We start from the raw sequence: 13,679 nt of genomic DNA, 5'->3' as shown, positions 1-13,679 counted from the left end.
ATTAAAAATATATAATGTAATTAAAAAAATTAAATATGTAAAAATAGTTACAAAATATGTAGAAAATCCATATAAAAAAAGTAAATATAACTATTATTGCATTTAAAAATTGTCATTTAAGAAATCTTTGAAATTCACTGAAAAAACCATAGGTTTCAGACATGTTCTAGTTAGGAATTAGCATTTAAAAAACCTTAAAAATTCACTGAAAAAACCATAGGTTTCAGGGGTGTTATAGTTAGCTGGACATTTCACTCGTACAAAACCATTGAAATTCCTTTGTTATAGTTAGATCTACTAACTATAACTCGCGCGCCCGCAATCCGCTGATGATGTTACATATTACATCATTCATGACATTGTCAGTGACATCACTGATGACATCACTGATGACATCTCAGATGACATCACTGATGACATCATCCACATGACAATCTGATACACCTCATCATACACTAGTATAACCTTTCATAACTCATTATAAAATATGGAGTACCATATTTGAAACCATTGACACACCAATATAAGTTACTAAAATCCCACTTCGTGATTCCTAGATCTACACACATCTATACACTTACACTTACTTCACTCATACATGCTGACAAAGATCAATAGAACACTATCAAATATACTTATACACCTACATCAACATTACACACCAGCGTACATCTTATTCACATATGCAGTTGTCCTACTCACTTATGCAAACAATTGATCATACTTACATTTACTCAGCTACACACTTACACAAACACCACTTCATTTATTCATATAGTCTTAGTGTGTTATAAAATCACTATCACAAGTATACATTTATCCATACAGTCACTCATAGAATCACGGAGTCTTATGTATACTTATTTATATACAACAACTGTCACATACACTGCCTTTTATATATCTACTTTGTTGGACATGTTTCATTGAGAAATATATTTACTCATCACTACACCCATAAAGACATTCACTCACCCAAACAACTGCTTCCACATGCAGTCTTAATCTCCTATACCTACTAAATCAACTATTTACACATCTTTGGACAGTCACACACCTCCCACCCAACCACACACACATTCGCTCTCCCATAAAAATACTCACTTAACTAATCAATAACTAATATAGACTTTCACATAGCTAGTAACCAACTTATGCAGTAGTTTACACAACAAGAGACTGAGTGATAGTCACACAGTTTAATCACTATCCCATATATTTAGTGAGACACTTTAAATTAGTCACTTAAACAGTCAATCACACTGCTAGTAAATCCTCCATTCAGACACTTATACTTCCACTCATTCTTCAATGCAGATTGCTATATATATAATACATATGTTCGAGGCATATGAGCTGCAGATTACACACTGTGCATAGATCGCCATCTGGTGTTGTGCCCGGATGTTGCAGTTGTTTTTTTTCTTGGAAAGTCTTTGGAAGGCACGAGGTATGTGACTCCTCCTTTGGATCATATTGCGCATGGGCTTCGGCTCCATCCTCAGATTGTTTTTTTCCGCCATCGTGCTCGGATGTGTTCTTCGCGCTCCAGTGTGGAACCGTTCCAGTTTTCCTGTTCGGCGCGCAATCCTTCCCCTTTCGACGCGACTTTCAACAATCAAAGTCTTCGATTCCGGTCGTCGACTAAGGCCTTCGGGCCTACCTGGGCTCCTGTCCTGGCTGATGGAAAGGACGCCATTTAAAAAGTGTCCTTGATGTGGATCGAAGTTTCCCCACACCGATCTACATGAGGTGTGCAACCTCTGCCTCTCTCCAGAACACGAGGCAAGGGACTGTCCAGCTTGCACTTCCTTCCGATCGAAGAAGACGATCCGGGACCGACGAGCAAGGAGAATAATGGCTCACTCGTCGACTTCGATCCCCGACGACCTCTTCGACGAAGGCGTCGATGTTCCGGAAAACAGCACACTGAAGAAGGTCTCGTCAGCGCCTCCGAAGCTGATGACTCCGACGTCGAGGACATCACTCCGGCACAGAGGGGCGTGAATACAAACGTCGACCCCAACCCCCCCTCCGCGCAATTGAAAAAGGCTTCGGTCACGCCTTCGGGCATAGGTATGTACCGGGAGACTGCTTCCCATACCTCGCTTCCAGGCCCGGTTAAGAAGCCCACCAAGCCTTCAGGCAGCTCGGGCTCAAGCCAGCCTACCCTCGGTGCCAAAAAACTCTCATCGACACCGGCACCGAAAAAGAAAACGGCCCTTTCCTCGTCCACGCCAAGCTTGACACCGAAGCACTCTGCGCCGAAGACTAGCACCGGCTCCTCGGCACTGATAGTATCCTCAGAGCCGAGCAAGAGATCGAAGAGACTCGACTCCCAAGCTTCGAAGCCGAAACCCACCTCGGAACCGAGGAAGCTAAAAGACATTTCTAAGCCCCACGGTTCCAAACAAAGAACCAGTGCCGAGTCGACGCCTAAAAAAACCCACGGCTCCGACACCATCGGCACCGAAGGATCTGCCCCCTACAGATGAACTGTTTCGACCCGATCCTTACCAAAAAACCCTCGTAAAGGATCCAAAGACTGGACATTTGACGCTTGGCACCAGAAAAAGACCACTGGACAAGCCTGCACCATCGCCACCACCAAAAAGGAGAGACTTTGCCACCTCCCCTTTGAGGATTCCTTCTCCATCTCCATCTCCATCTCCCCATCTCCCCATCTCCCTCCCCAGACCCATTGGACGACCTTTACCCTACCAGACCCTCTCCCCCCAGAGGACACAATGGGATTTAACCAGCTACTCCATAGGGCTGCCCACTACCACGGGGTTGATCTCCACACAGACCCCGTGGAGGAGGATTTCCTCTTAGATACATTTGACACTGCACAGAGGTCCACCGCAATTCTGCCCATGCTTAAAGGGGTAATTAAACACGCACCAGAGGTCTTTAAAGGCCCAGTTAGGGCCAGGGTCATCAACCCTCGCATCGAGAAGAAATATAAGGCCGTCCCAACAGATCCAACCTACATTAGAGGCCCCACACCACTAGACTCCCTGGTAGTCTCCAATGCGAGGAAACTTGCCAATTCCCAGGCATCAGGTGAGGCTCCACCGCCAGATAAGGAGTCTAAACTCCTGGACACCTCTGGCAAGCGGTCAGCGTCCCAAGCGGCCAACATATGGTGCATTGTTAACACCCAAGCGCTCCTAGCCAGATATGACCGGGCACATTATGATGAGCTGGAGTCAAGAATGCAACACCTCCCTGACAAATATAAACATAGGGCCAACAAACTAATTCAGGAGGGTAAAACTATCACTAATACCTCCATCCGTTGTGCCCTCGATGCAGCTGACACCGCCTCCAGGGCAATAAATACTAGTGTCCTTCTGCGTAGGCATGCCTGGCTATGCATTTCAGGGTTCAAACCTGCGGTTCAGAGTACCATCCTCAACCACCCCTTTGATGAGAAACACCTGTTTGGTCCTAATGTCGACGTAGCCCTCGAAAAAATGAAAAAGGACACAGACACGGCAAAATCTATGGGAGCCTTGCAGTCGCAAGCTCCCAGGTGCTCCTTTCGCCGTTCCTCCTTTAGAACCACCACCAGAGACTACTCCTCCGACAGTGCCTCCACTTCCTACAAGGCCCCTACCCAATCCACCTTCACTAGGGGTTACCAAAGAGGCAGTTACAGGGGTAACAACAATCAAGGCAGAGGCAAAACTAACACCTCCCGCTTTGCCTCCACCCCCACCCAATGACTTCCCTCCACTCCCCCCAGACCATTCCACTCAAGTTGGGGGCAGGCTCCACAATTACCTTCCTATCTGGGCTACCATCACCTCAGACAGATGGGTGCAACAGATAATTCAACCAGGCTACTGTCTAGAACTAACATCTACCCCCCCCCCCCAACCATTCCACCTAAACAGCGCCCAATGTCACAGGAACACTTGTCACTTTTAAAGCAGGAGGTAATCTCCCTCCTACAAAAAAGTGCAATAGAACCAGTTCCTACCCACCAACAAAACAAATTATTATATTTTCTCATGCCAAAAAAGGACTGCTCTCAGACCCATTCTGCACCTCGGACCCCTAAACCAATACATACTCAGACCACTTTCACATGGTCACACTCCAGCAGGTACTTCCTCTGCTCTCCCAGAACGACTTCCTTGCCACCCTAGACCGCAAGGACGCCCATTTCCACATTCCCGTTCACAAAGCTCACAGGAAGTGACACATCCACGTCTTCCCATACCTAGGCGACCGGCTCATAAAAGCCAGCTCATACAACCAGTGTGTACAACACACTCACGCCACTATCCAACTACTTCACGACCTGGGCTTCACAGTAAGCCACGCCAAGTCCCATCTGCATCTGTCCCAAATACAACAATACCTCGGTGCCATCATAAACACCTCAAGAGCGCTAGCCTACCCCAGTCCTGCCAGGATAACAAGCATACAAGCTCTTTGTGCCAAATTTCAACCACAACACTCTCTTCCAGCCCGAGTGTTTATGCAACTTATAGGGACGATGGCCTCTTGCATATTCATAGTACCTCATGCAAGACTCCAGATGTGTTCTCTCCAAGAGTGCTTAGCACGCCAATGGAACCAGGCTCAGGGTCAATTATCAGATCTGGTGTTGGTAGACGGTTGTGCCCATCGCTCTCTGCAGTGGTGGACCATAAAAAACCTTTCCAAAGGGCGACCGTTCCTAGAGCTGGTTCCTCAAATAGTTCTGTCTGCGACTCGTCGCTCTCCGGCTGGGGAGCTCACCTACTACATCACACCATGCAGGGCAGGTGGACACCTCAACAAAAGTTACTCCACATAAACCATCTGGAGTTACTGGCCATATTCCTAGCCCTAAAAGCCTTTCAAAGACACGTCTCAGGCAAGTCTGTCTTAGTCCACACAGACAACATGACAGCCATGTACTACATCCAAAAACAGGGCGGCACACACTCTCTGCAGCTCTCTCAGCTAGCACAGAGCATATGGAGGTGGGCCATACCTCAGAACATTTTTCTCCTAGCCCAACATGACCCAGGAGTCCAAAACACCATTGCAGTTCTGTTGAGCCGTCAAATACAACAGATCCACGAGTGGGAACTTCATCCACAAGTTCTTCAACCATTCTTTCAAACGTGGGGGCAACCACAGATAGACCTCTTTGCCACCCTCGAAAACGCCAAATGCCCAAGCTTCGCCGCCAGATATCCACACCCATTGTCCAAAGGCAATGCGATGTGGATGAACTGGTCAGGCAGATTTGCGTACGCTTTTCCGCCTCTCCCACTCATTCCATTAGTGGTGCGCAAACGACAACAACATTCCCTAACTCTCATCCTAGTTGCTTCGACTTAGGCCAGACAGCCGTGGTACACCACATTGCTGGAACTCTCCGTAGTTCCACACCAAAAGTTACACCTCTCTCCACGCCTCTTAACCCAGAACCATGGAGAGATCACACACCCGGACCCAGCTCAGCTCAACTTGCGATCTGGCTCCTGAAATCCTAGAATTTGGCTACCTTAATCTTCCCCCTGACTGTATGAACGTCATTAAAGAAGCTAGACGACCTACCACTAGAGCTTGCTACACAGCCAAGTGGAAACGTTTCGTGACCTATTGTCGCAACAATAACATTAATCCCTTAGATGTGTCTATCCAACACATCATAGGCTACTTACTACATCTACAAAGATGCAACCTAGCCTACACGTCTATAAGACTACACCTTGCTGCCATAGCAGCATATCTACAAAATAGACCGCATCTATCACTCTTCAGAGTACCTGCCAAAAAAAAAGCCTTCATGGAATGCCTTAAGAGAATAATTCCCACCAGAGTGCCACCCTCACCTGTGTGGAACCTAAACATCGTTCTCACCAGACTAATGGGCCCTCCATTTGAACCTCTACATAAATGTGAGCTTCAATTTTTAACATGGAAAACTGCTTTCCTTGTAGCCATTACTTCGCTCAGAAGGGTCAGTGAGATGCACTCACCATTCAAGAACCCTTTCTGCAATTGCATCATAACAAGGTTGTTCTCCGCACTAATCCAAAATTCCTTCCTAAAGTCATTTCTCCCTTTCACCTCAATCAATCTGTGGAACTACCCGTATTCTTCTCGCAGCCACAAACCATTGCATAAAGAGCTCTACACACCCTAGATGTCAAAAGAGCTTTACTCTACTACATCGAGAGAACACAACCTTTTCGTAAGACCAAACAACTATTCGTGTCTTTCTCACCACCACACAAAGGCAACCCCATTTCCAAATCTGGGATAGCTAGGTGGATTGTTAAATGCATACAGATTTGCTACCACAAAGCAAAACGAACGCTATCTGTTCCCCCTAAAGCCCACTCTACACGTAAGATTCCATGGCATTTTTAGGGAACATCCCCTTAGATGATATCTGCAAAGCAGCTACATGGTCTACACCGCACACTTTCACTAAACACTATTGTGTAGATGTGCAAACTAAGCAACAAGCTAGTGTGGGCCAGGCTGTCCTCAAAACATTGTTTCAAACAACTGCAACAGATACTGGTGGTCGCCGCTAGGAGCGAGTACTGCTATATAATCTATGCACAGTGTGTAATCTGCAGCTCATATGCCTCGAACGGAATATGCTACTTACCAGTATGCATCTGTTCTTGGCATGTAGAGCTGCAGATCTACACACGCCCACCCGCCTCCCCGGCTACCTTTATCTGCTCCAGTTTTATCTTATTTAGATACAGCACACATGGGCATCTTTCCTGTTTCTTACAAAGCTCCATCTTTTCCCCGCTGGCGAAAAACAATCTGAGGATGGAGCCGAAGCCCATGCGCAATATGATCCAAAGGAGGAGTCACATACCTCGTGACTTCCAAAGAATTTCCAAGAGAAAAACTGCAATATCCGGGCCTAACACCAGATGGCGATCTATGCACAGTGTGTAGATCTGCAGCTCTACATGCGAAGAACAGATGCATACTGGTAAGTAGCATATTCCTTAAATATCGAACCAAACCACATTCACTCGATGTCATCAGTGATGTCACTGACCATGTCATGAATGATGTAATATGTGACATCATCAGCAGTGGATTGCGGGCGCGTGAGTTATAGTTTACTATAACGAAGGAATTTCAATGGTTTTGTACGAGTGAAATGTCTAGCTAACTAGAACACCCCAGAAACCTATGATTTTTTTAGTGATTTTCTAAGGTTTTTTTAAATGCTAATTCCCAACTATAACATGTCTGAAACCTATGGCTTTTTTCAGTGGATTTCAAAGGTTTTTTAAATGCTAATTCATAACTGTAACATGTCTGAAACCTATGGTTTTTTTCAGTGAGTGAATATATATATATATATATTCAACTTTTCTTTCCCTCGGTACAGCCGCCGCTCACCAAACCAACGGGTGCGTCGTCGTGAAGGACCACCAAGGCAAGGTCCGCAATATTGTCTCTTTCTTTCTCGAACCGACAAAGATTGACGACGCAGTGTTCTGACCAAAAATTTATTGGAACAGCTTAGGAGGACGCGTTTCGCCTGCCAAGCAGGCTTGTTCACCAATAGTTCAACCATTTTTGAAATCAGACATTTTAAATCATGATGCGTGAGTCACTAGTCACATGATAGGACTACAATTGCAATGTGTTGGAAGACAGACTCGTAGTTCTCAATAATGGACAACTACTGTTCTCGCCGTTAAATTCATACATCGGTACGTAAGCAAATGTCACACTATCTACCATTCTAGTGCAGTGCTAATTCCCAATTAGCTAATTTAAGCATAGAGAAAGTTTATATAATTACATTTTTCATTTTTCAATAAAACTTTATATAAAATTTGGCATCTGGCTCGGCAAATCACAATCGATCATTCCTGAAATGTTTAAGCCTAGGACAAGCATAAGTATACTTGTCTTAGCGGGTTTGCCTTTTTATCATGTACATTCCATTCACAATAAAACTTTATGCAAACAATTCTGTCCTTGCGGGGTGTATTCCCGTTAACATTTAAGGTTTCATGCGTATAAATGTAACCTGTGCTTGAATATAGAATACAACCCAAGTGGGTATGAATTCCTCATTATTTCAAGCAGTTTCTTAAAAAAGATTTAATAAACAGAATTAAATTATGTTGTTCAGCCTGAATTGTGCCCAAGTGGGCATACACTCATTTCCAATGATCTTTGCAAGTATGATTCTAATTAAAGGGACAGAGTTGTTACGTTTAACAAACAATCAGCTTGAACTCAATAATCACATAAACACCTCTAGTGTATGGATCCTTCAAACCACCTTCCAATTGATAGCTTCTCATGCCTTAAGAAAATGCTTAATAAAGTTAAAGACAAAAAATAAAAAACAAAAGAAAAATAGTTAAAACTAGAAATTGAGAGAGGTGTAGCATGCATTTCTTGCATCTTTGGTTAACAAGGGAACAAGTAGACAGCAGTGTATCATCTACTGATAAAAGTTCCATCATTAATCTAACAGATGTCAGTCTAACATCTAAAGAAGAGAACATTTTGCGACTGGGACTGTCATACTGCCCTCCAGAAGATTTTAACTATGTGACAACAAGGGTTGATACTTTCAAGTTTGTGAGATCTTTAAAATTGAAAAAAAAAATTGCACAGAGCCAGAATAAAAAGCAGATGAGAACACAAGCAAACTCATCTGACCAATTGAGTAATCTCCTAGTATCTGACATGGAGCTCATGTTTGAACTGGAAACTATGGATAATGAATCCGGGACAAGTACAGCGATACCGGATGTTGCAACAAACACAGACCTTGAGTACAATGGATCTCCCTCGAACAGTCAAGTAATACAACTGGCAAGAGAACAAGATCTCAACATTGAGGGAACTGTATCCACTAATTTTCGGCCAAATTCTAAATTTATCCCCACCACTGCGAAAGATGCAATCGACGTATTTAACGAGCTAGTCATAAATGACTTAAAAAACTTAGAAAAATGTACCAGTGTGCAGCATAAAAAATTCACTCAGCATGAAAAAGAGTACTCTGCATTGATTTCTAAGTTAAAACGTAAAGATAATTGCATTGTGAGAAATGCAGATAAAGGTGGGAATGTTGTCCTCTGGGACAAAACCAATAATGTGAATGAAGCATATAAACAACTCAACAATTGTACCAACTATGTTAAAATAACTCAGGCAGAGATGCAAAATAATGTTGATATGTATAATGTACAACTTGATGAATGGCACAACAAATGTTTAATCTCTAGAGAAGAGAAACAATTCTTGAAGGTATCTAACCCTACTACACCGGTATTTTATTTGATACCAAAAGTCCATAAGAATGCAGAAAATCCGCCAGGGCGACCAATTATCTCTGCAATTGGCGGGGCCTTAGAGAATACCTCCAAATACGTTGATTCTTTCCTCTGTCCATTAACCAAATCTTTGCCTTCTTACATCCAGGACACAGGCGACTTCTTAAAAAGGATATATGATATACCCTGGGAAGATGACATGCTATTGGTCACTATTGATGTGAACACACTGTATACCAGTATCAGACACGAAGATGGACTGAGGGCCATCAAACATTTTTTAAGTGTGCGTCCAATAACCCTCTGGGCCCACACCCAAATGCTAATCAAAATGACCTCGGTATGTTTGAAAAACAACTATTTCCTTTTCAAGAATGATCTATATCACCAGATCTGTGGCACGGCAATGGGCACCTGCTTCGCCCCCAGCTATGCGAATTTGCATATGGGCTGGTGGGAGGAGCAGGTGGTCAGAGTCAAGTACACTCAAGAATGGGAAAACAACATTTTACACTGGAGTCGATTTATCGACGACTTGTTTATCATTTGGAAAGGGACGGAGGAATCTATAAAGAGTTTTATTGAAAAATCCAAAATAACTCTTTGAACTTACAATTTACTAGCAGTATTAGCAACAGTTCAGTTAATTTTTTAGACCTAACTGTTTATATACAAAATTCCAAAGTCCATACAAAACTGTATCGAAAGCCTACAGCGGGGAACACGTTGCTGCACGCAACGAGTTTTCACCCGCAAAATTTAATCAGAAGCATTCCTTACGGTGAGTGCCTCAGAACCATCCGGAACTGTAGCGAACAGAAAGTCTTGGATACTGAATTAGAACAGATGGAACAGCGATTTCAATCCTGGGGCTATAAACCGGAATATATTCAGGCTTCTATCAAACAAGCTAAAAAAAGAACACGAGAAGACATTTTATTCCACGACAGCAATAGCAAGACTAAGCGACATAACACACAGAATAATCAAGTAAGGATGATCACGTCCTTCAACCGGCAGCATGGTCAGGTTAGGAACATTCTGAGTAAGCACTGGCATCTTATTAGAAATGATGCAATCCTGGGCAAGCTAGTACAAAAAAGGCCTGCAATCACGTTCAGGAAAGCTAGATCATTTAAACAGATGCTAGTCAGCAACATGATTCCAAACCAGCAAGCTACAAAATCATTCACATGGCTAAAAAGAAAAGAGGGGTTTTTAAAGTGCACCAAATGTAAAGCCTGTAATCATGGGAAGAATACTTCATCCTACAAATCGGGACTCTCTAAAAGAGAGAAAAAGATTAAAGGTTTTTTGTCGTGCAAAACAGAATATGCTGTCTACGTTTTGCAGTGCCCTTGCGGCCTGCGATACGTGGGCAGCACTATTCATCCAGTACATGTAAGAATCCTGCAACATCTGAGAGCCATAAGAAATGGGGATAAAACGTACCCAGTTGCACGTCATTTCGACGCATATCATGATAAAAATGCGCAGGAACTAAGCTACTTTGTCATCGACTGCGTGCCTCCCAGCATTAGAGGCGGCAACCGAGAGAAAAGGCTTAGAAGACTAGAATCGCGCTACATTATCGAACTAAACACCAAAACACCTATGGGTTTAAATATGGAAGAGGACCTGCTAACTCATTTGTAAAGTCAGGCATAACCTTTGCATCAAATTTGTGATGAAACTTGTTAACCAAAGATGCAAGAAATGCATGCTACACCTCTCTCAATTTCTAGTTTTAACTATTTTTCTTTTGTTTTTTATTTTTTGTCTTTAACTTTATTAAGCATTTTCTTAAGGCATGAGAAGCTATCAATTGGAAGGTGGTTTGAAGGATCCATACACTAGAGGTGTTTATGTGATTATTGAGTTCAAGCTGATTGTTTGTTAAACGTAACAACTCTGTCACTTTTATTAGAATCATACTCGCAAAGATCATTGGAAATGAGTGTATGCCCACTTGGGCACAATTCAGGCTGAACAACATAATTTAATTCTGTTTATTAAATCTTTTTTAAGAAACTGCTTGAAATAATGAGGAATTCATACCCACTTGGGTTGTATTCTATATTCAAGCACAGGTTACATTTATACGCATGAAACCTTAAATGTTAACGGGAATACACCCCGCAAGGACAGAATTGTTTGCATAAAGTTTTATTGTGAATGGAATGTACATGATAAAAAGGCAAACCCGCTAAGACAAGTATACTTATGCTTGTCCTAGGCTTAAACATTTCAGGAATGATCGATTGTGATTTGCCGAGCCAGATGCCAAATTTTATATAAAGTTTTATTGAAAAATGAAAAATGTAATTATATAAACTTTCTCTATGCTTAAATTAGCTAATTGGGAATTAGCACTGCACTAGAATGGTAGATAGTGTGACATTTGCTTACGTACCGATGTATGAATTTAACGGCGAGAACAGTAGTTGTCCATTATTGAGAACTACGAGTCTGTCTTCCAACACACTGCAATTGTAGTCCTATCATGTGACTAGTGACTCATGCATCATGATTTAAAATGTCTGATTTCAAAAATGGTTGACTATTGGTGAACAAGCCTGCTTGGCGGGCGAAACGCGTCCTCCTAAGCTGTTCCAATAAATTTTTGGTCAGAACACTGCGTCGTCAATCTTTGTCGGTTCGAGAAAGAAAGAGACAATATATATATATATATATATATATATATATATATATATATGTGTGTGTCATACCATACTATGGTAATACTAGTGGCCTCCCACATCTAACACTAAATTACAGTTTGAGGCAGCCACTGTACCCACAACAAACCCAGAGATACAAATCTGGTAGGACGAAAGCAGAGTCCTTCAGGAACCAGACAGTGGATCCACAAACACTGTTTTTGGCATCCTATTCTCTCCATTTCAAATGTGCGCCAAGTGTTATATGTGAATCTAGCAGAGCTGTCAAGCAGGATTTGACGCTCTAGTGTGAAAAAGGATGCTCACAGCCCCATTGTACATATTCTGTGGAGTTAAAAGGAGTCCTCTCTGCATATCCAGGTTAGCCGATTGTTTGCTCCTGGGAGACATGTTGTGCCTTTTCTCGGCTAATTACCGTCTGGTCGAAGCTGGAGAGGCTATACTTATTAGTATCTAGGACGTTAAGGTAGAGAAAAAGTAACTCTCCAAAAGTTACTTTTCTCTAGTATTTATCAAAAATCAGACTACACCATAGAACTGGATTTTTAATACCTCTTAAAAATAGTAATGATCTTTCTGTTTGGTCCTGTTCCTGAGATACAGTATTAGTATTTTAATCTGTGCTCTAATTTTCTACATAGGACAGCTTGCCCTCCCACAGTGAAAATAGCTTTTGGGTGCTAGTCACGAAGTACATTTTAAATTTCTACATATTTTACTTTTAAATACTCTCCACCCTGCCTTCTGAACTACAAGGCTTATTTAGGGGTAACTTACTAATATTTTAAAAGGAAGGTTTTTAGCTTGTACATTCTGTTGCTGAAGTTGTGCACCCAGGAACCAGTACAGATAATGAGCAAGGAGAATAAGGGGAGAGAGGATGGAAATGGTGATTCATAATGTGGGGTGTATGACTGTGAGAAGTTGGCCTGGCATATGCTGTCCTCTAGGTATAGGGGACACCTTGTACCAGTCCAATTCGACTCTTATGGTGATAGGTTAAAGACAACCTTTAACCCCTTCGCTGCCAGGCCTTTTCCCCTCCTGTGCCACGCCCTTTTTTGGCTATTTGGGGTAGTGCGCGCTGAGGCCCCTGTAACTTTTTGACCACATAAGGTATCCACGCCAAATTTGCGTCCTTTTCTTCCAACATCATGGGGATTCTGAAGGTACTCAAGGTTTGTGGATTCCCCTGGAGGGGTCACAGAAATGAGCCAAAATACAGCAAAATTTAGTTTTTGGGGGGGGAAATGGGAAAAACAGGCTGCAAATGAAAGCTTCTGAGTTTTTCCCTGCAAGTGTTATCAAAAAAGGGTTTGTGGGGCAGAAATCACCATTTTCCCAGCTTTTAGGGGATACCAGACTTTTGTCAGAAACCCAACATTTTTTACACAGTTTTGGCATTTTTCTGGGACATAGCCTATTTTTGCTATTTTTTGTGCTTTCGACCTCCTTCCAGTTAATGGTAGAAATGGGTAAAAAAGCAATAATGGATCCTGGAAAGCTATACATTTTAGAGAAGTAGACAAAATTCTGAATTCAGCAAGGGGTCATTTATGTAGATCCATCAAGTTTTTTTTTATAGAAACTAACAGTTAAATATAGGATAAATTGAAAATGTGTTGAATAAAAGACTTTTGTGTCAACGTTTTCACCTGTAACTTCTTCTAATTATGACAGAAACAATATACTGTTACATCCG

This window comes from Triturus cristatus, chromosome 2_2 (assembly GCF_964204655.1).
Source record: "Triturus cristatus chromosome 2_2, aTriCri1.1, whole genome shotgun sequence".
Lineage (NCBI taxonomy): Eukaryota > Metazoa > Chordata > Amphibia > Caudata > Salamandridae > Triturus > Triturus cristatus.
This window is presented reverse-complemented; position numbering follows the sequence as displayed.